At 35.3% G+C, this 17293-nt stretch overlaps 1 protein-coding gene across 1 annotated transcript in view; it reads right to left on the reverse strand.

Moving 5' to 3' along the window:
- LOC5566240 overlaps positions 1-17293 on the reverse strand; it is a 323292-nt gene that overhangs the window by 271760 nt on the left and 34239 nt on the right. The gene's annotated exons all lie outside the window — the stretch shown is intronic.

Here is a 17293-nt window from a genome sequence, read left to right on the forward strand (position 1 = left end):
TTTCGCATTTTCAACAACCAATATCTCAAAAACTAGACGTGCTATGATATTTCTGTAAACGGCAATGGATTCAGCAACCCTTTATTAAGTTAATAGAGGTATTTTGATGCTGGAGACAAAAACGTGTTCCGCAGTGTAATTTGATATCCGCCAGGACTTTCTCGCAAACCATTAAACTATTAGAGCAGATAGAACATAGTCACAAAATTCTAATGTTTAGTTATACTGGTACAAGGTTCCAAATGAATGATGAATAATAATTATCTCAAACCTGTATGGAAATGTAAGAAGGGTTCAGTCTCACCATCAGTGGATTAAGTCAGGTTTTGTGATCTAATCCAGCAAGAATGCAAAATAGGACTTCAACTTTAATTTCAAATATAATTCGAGTGGAATCACACGAGAAAATTTAGAATAAATCCATTTTTTCAACATGCTTGCAGTCTCCATACAAAACTCCTCGTTTCTCTTATATGGCAAAATACAATACTTTTCTAAAACACAAAAAAAATTCTTTTGAGCATCGATAGTATTATGAACTTTGCTAATAAGTATTGCTATACTATACACATGAAGTTTAAATTCTGTAGCAAATTAAGCAAATAAATTGCCATACAAGTTGGGAAAGTAGTAAAATTTTGCATTTTCAACAGCCAATATCTCAAAATATAGTTTTTTGAGATATTGGCTGTTGAAAAATCCCCCGTGCTATGATATTTCTGAAAACAGCAATGGATTCAGCAACCCCTAATTAAGTAAACAGCGGTATTTTGATGCTTGAGACAAAAACGTGTTCTGCAGTGTAGCGATGACCGGGAACAGGCGTTCAAAAAATCTAGCTGCTATTTTTCTTGCGCTTGTCAATTTTTGATTCGGCTTAAAATGTTATGGTTATACCTAGCTAAAATCGTTAGCAAGATATTTGTGGTGAAACATTTTGTTTGAAATGCGGATGAGTGGTGGACCTGTTGTCGGAAGAGAAATGTTATGTGGTGTGCCGAATGTCCGCTGTTTCGCTGTTCGTAGTAAAACGAATACACTTACTAGAACCGAAACCAACGGTTGAAAGATTTGGTAAGTTTGTTCCATGCAATTATTCGGAATTCAGTTGACCATTGTAATTAATTTTGATAGCTACCACCGGAACGATTCGATTTTTGTTGTTTTTTTTTTTTTGTAATGTTGTGTATCGTCGGTTCGCGATCACGGAATCAAGTAGTCCGCGCCTGGAGTAGTGTTTGGTCATTCGATTCAATTGCTTTTCGGAGCGAAAGATAAAGTCGCGTTTTTTCGCTTTTAACAATATTTTATCCCAAGGCCGATCGGCATGTGCGTAGTTCTTTTTCTTTTCTTTGTTCGTTTTTTTTGGTTGGAAAGATCGGCTCTGCTTTTTAACGAGCAGAATGTCACTATCGTTAAACGCGTATTTTTACTAATTTTTTAAGGGAAATATTGTTGATACTGTAAATAAAGCATTCTTTCTTTCTTTTGATTGAATTAAAAACAATTAAATATTGAATGCTCCGGGTCCATTGTCAGTTTTTCAGGCGAATCCTGACCTATTACCTTTCCCAACCTCCGTAGCACTATGAGAGGGTGCCACTGAGCCGGAGGCCTCTCGTTGAGTAAGTGCTACATCAACATTTCCTTCCCCAATTCTAAGTCACGATAAAGATGGGCGTGGCCGGGAATAGCGATATTCATTGTTTTGGTACTCTTGTTTCATATTAGATCAAAGTTTACTCCCAAGCCTTGTTCCTGAAAGCAGTCTAGATGAGACTATCAAAGATAGTACATGAATATAGCTAGTATCCAATCTACGAAGTATACCGTAACTGCGCTAACGCTAATTCATGAAATCCAGCTATAAATCAAGCTTCCCATATCAAATTATGTGTTTCTAATAAATTTGGGGCTGATGAATTCATTGACGCTTTCAGAAATGTACCAATACGTCACAATTTTTTTGGTACAAATCATCAAAGTTGTGTAAAAAAATGTGTTATTGTTGATTAAACTATTATTTATTAAATTTATTTTAGTCATTCAATCCACCGAGTAAGCAAAGCAGCACTTAAACCGTTGTTTGAGAAAAAGTTTGGTTGAAATATTCCGTTTTAATAACCGTTTTATCGAATTTTTTAATATCAATACAGCCTCCATACTAAATTCGTCGTTTCTTGTATATGGTCAGATACAATACTTTTTCATGTCATTAAAAATTTCCTTTTCAGTAACGAAAGTATTACAAACTTCTTTAATTTATATTCTTTATTGCCTAATCATTAATTTATGTATCATATTAAACACAAAAATCAGTCTAGCGCTGTCTGGTGGCAAAAATTTGAATCTCATGGCTTTTATAATGATAACGCAACCACTGTACAACTTTGCCGAAGGCGCCATGTTTCTAAGCGGTCAGGATCCTGATATAATCGCAAAACAAAAGTTTTATGCTCACTAGCGCCGCCTGGTGCCAAAATTTTGAATTTCGTGGCTTCTATAATGATAGTGCTTGAGCTACTTTGCCGAAGACGTCATCTTTCTAAGTGGTCAGGATCCTGAGATATCAGAAAAATTAAATTTCGATGCACACTAGCGCCACCTGGTGGCAAAATTCCATCAAATGTTAGACCTTAATCTACTGAACAATTTTGCTGAACAAATTTGCTGACGTCATAAATTTTGAATACTTTTTATGATATTGATTGTTTATAAAAACAGTCGTTAATCCGAATTTCGATCGTAAAATAGTGATCGCAAAAAGAACCGTCGTAAAAATAACGGTCGTGAAAAGAGGTTGGAGTGTATTGAATTTTTCCCATATGTGCTTAAATAAGCTTAAAAATAACGCCTTTTTAAACTGTCAATTTAGGGTTTCATTGGGGATTTTTAAATGGGCCAACACTGTTTTAAAATGTTATATTAATGTCCACAATAATCATAGTTATTGCTAAGTAGTGTCAAACTTGAATAGGAGTCAATTCTTCTGCTTTGTTCCTTTATCACCTTGATGGGGCGAAAATGGGTCAATTTTCATACATTTATAAATCAGTGAAAAGTTATCGAATTTCAAACATTTATTCAACTTTTATAAAGACATAACCTCTGAAAGTATTCTCATACTTGACAGAACATATCAAGTCAAATTACGAGAGTTGTTCTAAGACCAACTTGGACATATGCATGTTTGACCCATTCTCACCCTAGACGACGGTAACCCACTTAACGATACTTCATGATACGTTTATGAGGACTTCAAGATAGTTGAAAACTGACGTTTGGTAGCCCTTAGAATTAGAATATGCTTGAAGTGAAATTCGGGAACGGCTTCTGATATCTTGAAAATCGATTACAGTTATGGATTTTTTAAGACTCTCCTCTGTTCTCGCGTTCAGTATCATAAGGGCGATGAAGAGAAAATTATCCACTTCTCTTCATAGTTTACTTAACCGAGCGAAGGTTTTCGACTGTTATTTTTTATTCAGTAGAAAGTAGTCATTATCCTTCATCATCTTGCATCGTGAAATATTCCAGAAATTGATTGAATTTGGTGAACTAATATTCAAAAGTGATTTCATGGCTTTGGGTAAATAAGGAACTTTTTTTCCAAATTTTTCAATGGTGGGTCGCGAAAACTAAACCGAATATCTAGGTGGGTCATGCATTAAAAAAGTTTGGGAACCTATGTGTTAGATCAATACGCATTTGGTACTTCATTTTCAGCACCAAAAAATTCATTCATTTTTTCATTTGAAAAAGGAGGGTAGATGTCTTTTAATTAACCTCGCCAGTGTAGCGTCTGTTTGTCTGTGATTACGATTCATGCAAAAAAGGTGCAAATGTTGTATATAGTGATCGTTTTTAAGAGAAATTTGTGAATGAACTTTTGAGATCACTTTTCCTACACCCCCAATGAAAAACCTAGCTACGCCCATGTTTAAAACCGAAGTCTCCTGGTGGGTTCGAATCGCTTTGCTTTGGATACCAGTTTTCCCGTCAAGAATCATCCGACCGGATTCTGGGTTCCCATTTGGAACCGAAAGAGGACTCCACCCGAACTCGATAGATCTTCGTCATCTGTGACAGGTCTCAAACCAAAAAAGGGTTGAAAAACTAGTTTAAAGGTTTCGGCCACAAGATAAGGTTTCAGCCAAAATTAGCATACAACCGCACATCAAAATTGATCCGTTGGCCTACATTCCAGAAGCGAACAACTGTTTATTGAAATTCTTCGCGTCAACTGTCATCACGTTATCAGCAATCTCCGCCAAGGCGCCTAAAAGCACCGTACGATGTACGTGCACTTCCGTGCAAAAGTTTGGGGTCACCCCCCAACAATCTATGATAACATGTCTTTTTAAAACTCTCTCGAACTCATTTGAAAGGCAATAAGTAGATCTTACTACGTAAGTATTTAACAATTTTTTTTTATTTTGACATAATGTTTACCTAAGGTGGTGACATTTTCTGTATTGTAGCGTATTTTTCTCAGCATTGGATCGACCAAAATTTTGAACCAGTGTGGCAATAGAATAATATATCTTTGATGAGTACTTCCAAAAGGTTGGCGGAAAAATTTGAAAACTATTTAAAATAAACAAAACATTTTTTTGAGTCTGTTTTCTGCAGTGTTTTTGTTGAAAAATGCCTCAACTATAAGTGAAAAAAAAGTAATTGTAATAAATACCTTAGAAACATGACTTACTAATTGCCTTCAGAATTAGACATAGAAATTTCGAATTAGACGTGTAATCGCAGAAATATGGACAAAGTACTTTTGTATGTAATTTTTGGGGTGACCCTAAACTTTTGTTCGGGACTGTAGGAATAAAACTAGCCAAGTGCTCTAAAGTATTTGCAAATCGCACGAGCCGCTTGCACACGCTCGTTCACAAATCCTCATTAAAAGTGGAACCCGAATAAAAAAAAACTCCTCACAATTTTTTCGAGCAAGACCGTTTAGAGACATTGTTTGTCCTGACATGATCGCCATTAAGATCAGAACGGATGACAGTGTCAAGTTTCAACGCGGATCGCTGCACAAGAGTCTTAGTAGTCGTTTGTCTTCCAGCTTCCCCAACGCAACGGTTGGACGACGATGTAGGAGGTGTATAATGAATGACGGTAGACATCACAATTAGAGTCGTAAGTTGAGTGTAATTGGGCCGTTACCACTGTGTAAATTTATGGCCACGGGTGGGTGTTTATTAGCGAATTTGTTTGATTTACGATATGATACTGGGGCTCCAGTTAGACGAGCATGCCAGGAGTTGGGTTACCAATCCGGAGATGGTGGGCTCGATTTTCAGTTGCTGGGCAGCTGAGGATTTCTTCTAAGCCATCACACACTTGTGTGGGAGAACCATTGGCGTAGGAACAGGGGGGCCAGGGGGGCCTGGCCCCCTCCAGAATCGTCCAGGCCCCCCCCCCCCCCCAGAATTTTTGATGATAATAAAGAAAAACAAAAAAAATTATCATAAAGCAACATCTTCTGAATCGTACAGGACTCTTGTTATTGACAAAAAATTCTTCAGTAGTTTCGTTATTTTATGTTGTACAACACTATAGTGAGAAAACCTCGCACGGTGTGCTGAAACACACATATGGACCGATGCACGAGTTCACTATCTGACGTTTTAGCGGTGCCGTGTTATCTACGTGACCATGGCAACGAGTGAATTTGGCACCGCTCAAACGTCAAATTAGTGAACTCATGCATTGGTTCATTATCGAAGTTGCATGAACCTCCGATCTTTTTTCACTAAAAGGTAGCCTTGGTAGTCAAAAAAAGCTTGCGGCCTAGCTTGTCTTATACAGCATCAAAGTGGCTGTTCTGACTTTGGAGAATCGCGCGACAATCGAAAGCTTAACCGTCCGGCTGTCGATCGATTGGTTACTGTTAGAACTAGTTTCTTGTTGTATGCGATAAGTATAATTTTTCGACATCTCCGTTGCTCAAAACACCGTGATACAAAAAATCGGAAGTTTTTTTTTTCTAAAAATTCGTATTTTTAATAATCCAAATAATGTGTGGTGATGATGATGATTTCCCTTATGAGAATTCACTAGAAATGCATACATTAACTTCAACTCGTATGATGTCCGAAAAAAAAATGAAAAAAGGACAAAATTACTGAAGGAATTTCTTAGACAATGAATAGCGGGAAGTTTTGTCGAAAAAAAAAACTTTCAAGGAATTTCGTATCGCCCAAGTTTTCTTCAGATAAAGTTTAACCTGGTGTGAAAAATGTAACAAAATCGATCACAGTGTTTTATTCCAGCTCTCTTTGACTTTGATCAAATGTTTTATGTATTTTCGCATGAATAAATTTATTGCTTAAACTATATTTTTCCATTAAAACTTATTAATCCATAAATTATTTGATTATTTTCAACAGATTGGTAGCAAAAGTTTTCGAAAAACCTTTTCGACATTTTTCATAGAATTTTAGTTAAAACAAGTTCCTCAAGAAATATTCAAGGGTGGCTTCAGAACTTTTGCAAATCTTTTCGAAATTAGTCAAATAATATTGTGGGAGTTGTTCATACTTTCAAAGCGAATTCCTGGTGGACATCCAATGTCTACTTTTTATTAGCAAATTGATTCCGGAAAAATTCCCAGATTTACCTGAAAAATCTTACTTTATCTTAAAAAAGTTCAGTTTTCCCTCGCAATTCCTTCAAAAAATCATTAACTCTGTCAAATCTAATTCAGAGATATTCACTGAGAGTTCTATTAGAAATTCTTCTGTGAATTTATTTTTTTAGTTTCCCTAGAAATTTTATTACAAATTCTTCCGCGAAGTCAATCAAAAGTCCTTAAGAAGTATTTCCAGAATAATAAATTTGTAAAGAAGATTCTGATGGACCTTCTTGAGAAATTTAGTTTTATTTTTAGATTCATTAGAAAGGTTTTAATCATCCTGTAATTTACCTCTAGAGAAAAATATATAAATTATCTTTCATTTTATCATTACCCATCTATTGTCCATGCAAATTTTTTCAGTAAGATTTAAATTCATAAAAATCTTACATTTTCGCGTTAAGCTTCTACAATACTACAAAATAGTCGATAATAGACCCTTCAAAAAAGTTTGTTTGGGATTTCCAGAGGTGGGAAAAATGGATTCAACATCAATATGTTCACCATTGTATCAGGAAACTTCGGAGTTCATACAAAATATTATGTATGATTTTAGTAACTAATACTTTCAGTAAAAATTCCATCCGTTTTAACACCAATCATTTTCTATTATGAAAGACGTAGAAAAAAGAACAAGAATTTTTGTAGTAAATCCTACAAGGACTACGTCAGCTTCTCTGTGAGGTACACTGTCAACGAGTTTCAGAAAATCTGCGGTTTAATTCGTGAATTTTACGACAGGAATTAAGTCAATTTTTCCGAATTATTTAAGCTGGAATTATTCAAAAAATTACCAACAAAGAATCCTTGGATTACTATTTGCAAAAAAATGGAGTTATTAGAACCTGAAAGAATACTTGATGGAACTTCTGGAGATTTCTTTTTTTGAAGTTCGAGAATACATTGCGAAATCTTAGTAAATTTGGTAAAAAACTTCTTCAAAAAAAAAATCCAAAAAATCGTGAATGCGGTTTAAAGCAAAAAAAAAATCTGGTTAATGCTTAGATGAAGCTTTGGTATTTTTTTCGGAAGAATCTTAGGGAAACAATTATTTAATTCTCTAAGAAATCCCTGAAAAAAATACATGGAATTTTTGAGTATTTTCGTGGAAGAGCTTTTGACTGAACAGTTTCCATCCGCTATGAACTTTATAGAAATGTTGGAATTCTTAAAACATTTCTTAGTTTGCTATTTTTGAAAAAAATGAAAAAAAAAATCGAGGGAGTTTTGAAGGAATGCGAGATGTTGCTTCTTGATTTAAGATAAATCTATAAAATAATTATCTGTGAAAAAATATAGATAGATTTGCTCTCTGAGAAATCATGAATAACATTTTCCCAATTGAATTCTTTTTAGTTGCTCATGAAATTCTTGTGGAATATTACGAGGAATCCTTAATGTGACACCCCTGGAACAGCCATTTAATTTTTTTGCTGCGATTTTTTCAAACAATCCTGTAGAGAAACTTTAGAAAGATTTTCTAAAGCAAAGTTCAAAAAACTGTAGGCAAACTTTGTGAAGAATTCATGGAATGAATCCTAGCTTGTTGATTTTGAAGATGTTTTTGTTGAAAATCCTAGAATTTATTGGAGAAATTTTTAGAAATTCCTGAAAATCCAAAACAAATTATTAATGAACAAAGGAGGATACTTTAAACTAACAATTGGAATTTATATGCAATAAGTACCTAGAGAACCTTCCATGAGAAATATTTAAAAGAATTTCTAATGTGTTCTCTGGCGGAGTTCTTCAAGAGATTTTTAAGCAATTCGATAGAGATTGCTCGAAAATTTTTCAGAAATTTTGTAAATAATTTTCCATGGCAATCTCAGGACGAACTCAGTGAAAACTAGTAAATGAGTAAACTAGTAAACTCAGTGAAAACTAGTAATGAAGAAATTCCCGTAGGAATTCTCAGAGGAATCTTTTCAAAACACATGATTCAATAACTGGAAAGATCTAGGAAGAAATACAAAAACATTCCTTGTAAGTTTTTTGTTAGAATTCTTGAAAGATTTTTGAAATAAGAAATATATGAAAAGTGGTAGGTCATTTGATGGTAGGTTATTTGGCATAAAGCCGTTTGGCACAATGGTCGTTTGTCATAATAGTCGTTTTGGTATAATGAGTCTGAAACCAAGGATTTCTTAAGATGACACTGGATTTTACGTTTCTATTGAATTCCTCTGACGACATCAGGCTTATTTTGGAGTCAATTGATACAAAATGACACTTTACTCAACAAACATATGCTCTTAAATAAACTAAAGCAGGAATGCTGGTGCCTATAGCATTTTACCATTTATTCAGAAATTACCGTTCCTCCAAATATTAATTCTTATTTTGAGTTTCGCTATTGGAATAGATTTTTGCACTGAAGATTTTGATATATTTAGCACAAATTTGCCTTTCTTTCAAATATTGGATGTTCTTTCTAAATATGAAGTTACTATAATAATAAGTATAAAAACTGTTAATTTAAAATTTAAATAAATTTCACCTGCTTTTATATACAGGCTGTTCGATAGCAAGACTGGTTCCGTGGGTGTGAACCTCCCGAAATTCTCAACGCAGCGCAATCCTGGGGTACCTCGCGGTCGTTGGCAGCCAACACGTTTGGAAAGTGGGCAGTTTATCACCGTTTTCGCGGTCTTTCGGCGTTGCACAGTAGAAACCGGTTTTACTTTAAACACACACCGTACTATAATCGTGATTTATTTAACTAAACTTCTTAAACTAGTAACATAATTATTTTAAGTTAAATTAAAGATAACGTATTCGACGCGACTGCCCGGATTGCAATTTTCTAATGAACTGATAAATTGGGCAATTTGGGGTTTGGCAAAAGGCCAGTCTATTGTATAATACAAAATCTTCTTCTCTCATATTCCCGCCCAAGCGAGAAACCCAACGATCGCTGTGAGTGGTAACGATCGGTAGATAGGTAGCCAATGATCGAGGGGAGGCTCAATGCAGCTTACCTTGAACTCCGACACAGGCTGTTCTTTGGAGCTATATTTTTTGATATTTTTTTGTTTCCAACTGATATGAGGGCGTCAATCGATAATATTGATCTGCTCAAGTTATCAGTGAAAAGAGAAATCGATTACTGTAGTTACTTCGATAATTCTGAACGCAATTTTTGATATCTTTTCGTTTTAGTACGCCGCAATATTGTTTTAAATAGTTTTAGTAATAAATTTTGCCTTCTTTTAATAATAGGCTGTTCTTTATATTTATACTGTTATAAGATAAAGTACAGTAAAGCTATTAACCATTTTTATATTTTAATGTTTTATCAATTCTTGCAAGCCGTGCTGTTAGAGTTATCATAACTTTAGAGCCTGCTTAAATTTCTAAATATTATAAAAGCAAACACACGATCTTGATGATTTCGAGATATGCTGGAAAAATATTATTTCAATCACATTTTTTTCTTTTTTTTACAATTACTATCGAATCGTTCGAAAGTTTTGCCACAAATATTTTCTCTTACAAATGTGTTGTATATTTGAGTTATGCTGTGAGAAGATTTTTTTGCGTTTAGACCTTAAACATTTTAAACGAAAAATAATATGCTCTCGTATATAGGCTATTTATGCATTATGCTGCAATAATAGAACCTTGGATTGGAGCTTTCAATTTTTGCAAATGAATTTTCCCTTCTTTTACCAAGTAAGTTCCTTCATGTGTTACGTCCCAACTGTGACAGAGCTTGCGATCAAGCGAAAATGTTCTATGGGCATCCCCTTTATTATTAACTGCGAACTTTCTTTGACAATTTACTATTTTCAAATATGTATATCACAACAAGCTCAGAGTTAATCTATGTTCTGGGAAGTAGATATAATTATTATTTCGAAAAGATCTTTCACCAGACCCGTCACGAGTTTTATTTAGTTATGCTCTCTAATGTCACAACAATGTTTGACATCCATAGATTGGAAAATCTCTAAACGAACACCACGCTTGTTGAGAACCTTTTTGTTTTTTGCTTTAAAATGCTGATATTCATATATGTTATGCCAAACTGATGCTGATATGCTGATATTCATATTCATTATGCCAAACGGCCTTATGCCAAACTACTTTATGCTAGAAGGGGCTACAATCATATGAAATCAATACGAATACGATTCGAAAACAAGTATTTGCTAGGCCCCCCCTAGGCCCCCTCCAGAAAAAAATCCTAGCTACGCCAATGGGGAGAACCAGAGGTCCAGAGAAACAGGTCGGAGCCTTCTATAGTCCGCGACTATAAAGCAAAGTATGGGTTCGATTCCCGGTAGATTGAAGATCTTTTCGTGATATAAATTTCCCTGAAATCCTTGGGTATGAAGTATCAATGTGCCTGCCAAATCATATATGACGAAAGAAGCTTAGTTAATAGCTGTGGAAGTGCTCATAGAACTTCGTGTTGGTGAGAATCACGCTTTGTCCCGATGGGGACCTATAAGAAGAAGAAGAAACGCTTATATAGGTAAGTAGCTCATTGTTCAATATGGCCCAAATAACTTTACGCGAGTGATCCCGAAATCATAATTAAAATACACTTGAAATTAGCCGCCCTCGATTAAACCGTTAAACGGTCAACCTTTCCATTCCAAAAAAACAAGAAATTCGTGATCCAAATAACCTTCTTTCAAACTTTTTACGATCGTAAAACCACATGAATCACACCTTACGCATCATGGGTTCATTGCTACACACATTAAACTCCCTCCAGAATCTCCTACACGCACCCATCTGGTACTTTTAATTCGGCAGCACAGGTCGTGCTATCACGTGTCGAAACCATAATTTAAATGCACCATTGTCATCACATTCCATGTGGGCATCAAACAGATATGAATGACTAATCGCATGCAACTGCCATCGTGTCGTCGCACAATGTCTCATTGAAAGCGAAAACCAGCAGGCGGCAGGGAGATCCCGAAACGATAATCCAAAATTGAATTGTGCCCAGCTCAGAGGTTCCATCCAAATTGATAAACGTAGGCATAGGTACTTGTCCAACGGGTGCATTCATTCACGCAATTACGGCGAATGAATGCGTTGTTGAGCTGATGGAGCGTCACCACGAGCATAAATCGGCGTGGAAGCTTGGAACTCTTTCCGCTCGGCGACAGTTTCTATTATGCTAGCAGCCGGTGACAAATTTCAAACCATATATACATGTAAGCTATAATGTTCCGAGAGTTAAAGTAATGAGCAATCACTTCGATACTTCAGACAAATACTCTGAACATCAAATCGAAGCAGCTTCTAGCCCAGGCTCTTTGAATCAAGTGCGGAAACAAAGAGTGCCGCCAATCGTGGCCGGTTGTTCCGAATTTGTAGGATCTAGGCAGGAGATCTTTAACTCCATTAGGGGAAACAAGGTTTCCTTTCAAATCTCAAAGAAAGGAGACTTTCGAAAAGCAAGACTTATGTTCGATTTCTGTGTGACATGGGAATATTTCCAGAGACCTGGAGGAAATTTACAGAACCACACGGCGGTGCCAAAAGTAGGGTCATGGTATTAAGCATTGCCGCATGGATGCTAAATGCATGATTTGCGAAGATTTCAAAAAGTTTGTAGGCTCCCCCTCACTACGCTGAATGCCACTACCCCGAACCCCGAATGGATCATTACCCCGAACGCCACTACTCCGAATGAGCCATTACCCCGAATAGTATGAAATATAGTGCAGTATCCTGTTATGTTGACGATACTGTGAGAATGCAAACTAGTTTAGGGTTACCATCAGTCTTCTAAGATCATCTTTCTAATCTGAGATTTGAACAAGCATGCTTTGAATTCATCTCAATTCGTAGGATCGTTTTGAATCCTGCTTTTTTCCAGTCTCAGTGAGCGGGATTAGTTCTGGGATTCAATCCCAGGATGAAATCCTTATGAATTATTTATCATTTACTTTCAACTACAGCGAGAGTATCAGAACGGTTGAAAAAAGAGTGTATGATATTTCTCTAGTGGTTAAAGATAATTGTTTCATTTTTGTTTTGTTTTTCTGCTAAAGAAAAATATACGTAGGTTTTTCCTCCTTCTCATTAACTTGGATTCACTTCCATTGTGACAGGAACAGATAATCCCGGAGGATTCCTTCAGGTGGATAACCGATATTGAAAATGATAAACCCAAAAATATAGGTAAACGAACTGTCCAGAAGCGATATCCTCTTATTAAACAATGATTGCTAGAAGAATTGCCAGAGAATTTGTATTAAAATTTCTAAAAATAACTTGAAATACTAGACTGTCACCCGACCAGAACCACGTAACAAGATTATAACACATTCCTATCAACAGCAGTTAAAAATAACATAAATTGATATAATTTTGTAATCAATATGGCTTTGTTCACATTTTTTGTAACACATTTATAACAACATTTGTTATTTTTTTTGACATCGCATTTATGAGTTCGTTGCAACTAACATCCGATGTCATAAACAGTAACATAGTTTGCAATAATTTTGTTATTTTGCAACATCCTTGCAACACATTCTGCAATAATTTTGTTATTATTATAACAGGGTTTGGTATATTTTAGTTTAGTTTGGTGCAAATTTTGTTAGAATTTTCGTTATTTTAACTACTAACAGTACATGTTTTATAACAACTGGTGATAGAAAAAAATATACATTCTGTTATAATCTTGTTTCTTCTGTCTGGTCGGGCACTTTTCCCCCATTTTAGGGTGCTATAGTTGCACAATTGTGCTGTACATATTTTTAATGTGGCAATGTGCAGTCGGCGTTAAAATAAGTATATTTTCGTAGTCGAAGAAATATATTAACAGAAATTAAATCTAAAAATGAAAAAAAAAACATCTTCCCGAAAGATTTACCCCAGTATGTTAGCAATAATGTTGCACACGCCAATAGTGTGTTCTTGTTTTTTTGATAATTCAGGATAATTTATACGCAAACTCTCCTCTCCCCGTAGTAAGATTTGTATTTGTAGGAAAACTAAATGAATATCAAATGGCGCATATGGAGTTCTAAACAATCCTCCCCTATAATCTCCTATGAGTCTAAACATTTGATTTGAAGATATGATGTAAAGGAATTTGATTAAACCTTTGAAAAAAATATTACTTTCACGCACATTTTATTTATTTATAATTAATAATCATTCATAACTAAATTTATAAATTTGCGAAAGCTTGCGGGGATGTAATCCTTGTTTGCTTCAGGCAAAGTCTTCATAGGGTTAGGCTCGTGTGATTATCTCCTGCACCACAAATTCTAAACTTAAGCTCCGTGAGCATTTTCGGGTAGACAAAGAGAACAGTATCCACTGAAATAGAACGATTTCAAGTGAGTTGACGTGTGTGTGATGATCACGACAGACACAAAATAATTCACCAAACTAGTACCGTTTTGACTCATATTCCGAACACTTAAGGCCAAGAGTGACTTCAAATGCATATGATTGGCATAAATTGGCTGATATTTGTGACATTTAATTTTTCTTCGCAAAACCTAACGGTTAGCTGTTGGGTGTACCAATAATAATGTTGATTTAATTAGTTTTAGTATTGTTTTTACGTCAAAGAATGGAACAACATTTTGATTCAAATGCCGAACACTGTGTTTACTCTGTCTCATATTCCGAACACCTTGATTCAAATTCCGAACAGCACGAATAAATCACATTCAAATGAATTATTTCGCAAATAAATTGATCTGAGCATGTTCTACTGGTCTCAAACTAGAGAATCATTACTACTCCCGCGGTATAAATTATATTGGAGACGTTGAAATTGAATTGCAATTGACTGCCATTTCCTTGTTATTTGGTGACATATTTCAGCGAAACATTTCAACCAAATCGCCATACAAAAACGAAGTGTTCGGAATATGAGTCTGTTCGGAATTTGAGACAAAACGGTACAAATACCGATAGAAATTCCCGCAGGTACACCTGCGTGAAGATCCTTTGAGGACAAATATATAAACAGCATTCCGGGTGTGCTGTCAAAGACAATTTTCACTAATGTTTTTCAAGGATAACTCGATTTTTTCTAATAATACTCATCAATCAAGGATTGAATCCTGGGATTCAATCCTCTCGTACAAGACGCATGATTCAGTGCATGCCTAGATTAGAATATAACGAGCGCACGCAATCGATCTTGATCTGTGCGTTTTAAGCAAAGACAAATTAAAGACGTCCATGTCCCTTGCAGTTGCCCAAAATTTTATGGCTCATAAGGTAATCTAGAATGCCGTGAAAAGTGTACTGCGATCTGTCAAGCTAAAAGGCACCCATTTGTACTACCGAGGGACGAAATGCAGTACTAGAAGTGGTACCCAATCTGAGCTCGAGTGTGACGGACCTGTTTTAAGGCTAAGTAGCCCGTCATTCGTTTTGGCAGCAATGATGCCTTTGAGCTTGCAATTTCAAAGTGATAAAACTCAGTCTTGAAAGTTTATATTAACTTGAAAAAGTATCACTGTACGCGATGACGTGCATAAAGCGTGCTGATAATTTTTCAGCTATGTCAGTGCAAAACCAACTGATTTTCTTTGAATCCAAATTGTGAGATGAATTAGCAACAATCATCAACGACACGTACAAATTTCAATGACGGCCTACTTCGCCTCAAATCTCAGCAGCTCTTGGAGTGAGATTTTTTGAAGACTGGTTACCATCCGTCCTTATTTAGCAGGACATGTCCTGATTTTGAGATTCTTTTGAAGTGTCCTGATTTTTTCTTTCTATATTTCAAGTTTTGTCCTGCTTTTTCCTGCTTGCCGTTAGAATTTACAAAATAATTGTAATATCGATAAGCTACCATTCTATCGTAATTTGAATGAAAGAGATCTCTGAAAAAGTCAAGCAGGCATTCTCTTATTTGAATTCCAAGAAACTCAAAAGTATTGAATCAGAGAGAATGAAATACTGTTTAAATAATTAAATATGTTCTTAAATGGCAGAATTTTTCATTTCAATGGAGACGATAATTAAAAACAACCATGGCCAAAACTACGATCTTGCATTGCGCATCATGGAGAACTATGAGTTTTTGAAGAAATCCTTAGCGAATGCTTCTCAGAATTTTAATATCTTTTCAAGATTTTTTCAATAATAATTGATTTTAAGTAGGATTCTTTATAAATTTCTGGCGAGATCCTTAGCGATATTAATGAAAGCCTAACGGAAGTATCTTTGCAAAAATCTGAACGCGATTGAAAAATCTGAACGCGATTGTTATCAAATTCTTTGTGAAACTCTGATTAGAGGATTGTCTTGACAGCATTTCCTTGTAATTTTAATGAACCTTCGAATACATTCTTGGCGAATTTTTATTAGATTTTTTTGCAATATATGTACTTGGCTGTTTTCTGACCTTCTGAGTAATTTTCTCTCGAGATCTAGAAGTAAATGGTCTAGTAAATTACGGGCAAGATTGTTGCAGTATTGATTTTTTTTATATATAAATTGATGTTTCGAGACCCTTGGCAAATTCTATAAGGATTATTATTGGTGGATTGGGATTCTTGGAGAGATGCTTGAGGAAATTTTAAGCGACAGTTTGGCATAGAGGATTTATGTTTTGGTAGATTTCAAACAATAACCTTGAGAAAAATATTGTTAGATGCCCAGCAAAATCATTGAGTATATTGAGTATAATATTCTTACGTAGTCAACCTAGTGTTTTCGAACGGTTAATATATTAAAGAATTTATACTTTTATCCCCTTATTAAAATTTTCTCGAGATCTTCCGAGAACTACGACAAATACTTTAAACAGCTGCAATTGCGTTAAAACAAACTAATATGATTTATTTTATTAGAAGAAAAAATGTCTCTTTCACTTGTTATTAACAACAGAAGACAGTCTTAAAAAGTGTTTTGTCGTCTCAAATTTCGAATACCGTGCACCTTCCCTAACTTGAACGGTACTTAATGCAATCCATCGGGGTTTATTTTTAAGTTGGACTTTTAGTCACCCTAAGAAGAACATAAAATCGTACTCCTGGTCACCCATTTGACGGTTTTTTTTTTTCTAAATTCTGCGTTCCATTCCACAAAGTTTTTTTTTCACGCTGTTTCATGAGCTTAATTACGTTTGAACCATTGCAAATTAAAGTGTTCAGGTTGAATGTGGTCAAACTAACGGGGGTTCCCGTTTTTCCGAATACTCATCTTTAAACAGTGGTTTCTATAAAAATAACTCATTTTTTCCACAGGATGATTAATTTTTAAATGTCTATTACATTGAAAAAATAAAAAAAAAATCTTTGCAATCGCTGTTGTTCGCTGCTGACAGGAAAGTTGTGAAAATTACAAAATGTCCTGATTTTGAATCTTCAGAAGATGGTCACCCTACTAGTGATTATTTATTGTGCGTAAAATTCCTCGGTAAAATTGTCATCAGATGTTCTCCCTTCTTCCATATGTCAGCTTTTCTCACAGTTCACACCCATATGTCAGCTTTCTGCGACAGGGTCTGTTTCTCAGATCAGAACTTTTAGAGTTATTGACTGAGAGCTTTCCTCGTCAATTGACCAGTATTGTATATGTGTCTCTATGCCCAGAGAAATCAGCCCGTCCCCATTAACAGGGACGAAAATACTCAATCTCTACCCTCATCTATATTGACACTTGCTGGGTTGAATCTTCTTTCATTTTTAT

Source organism: Aedes aegypti, chromosome 1 (assembly GCF_002204515.2).
Source record: "Aedes aegypti strain LVP_AGWG chromosome 1, AaegL5.0 Primary Assembly, whole genome shotgun sequence".
Taxonomy (NCBI): Eukaryota; Metazoa; Arthropoda; class Insecta; order Diptera; family Culicidae; genus Aedes; species Aedes aegypti.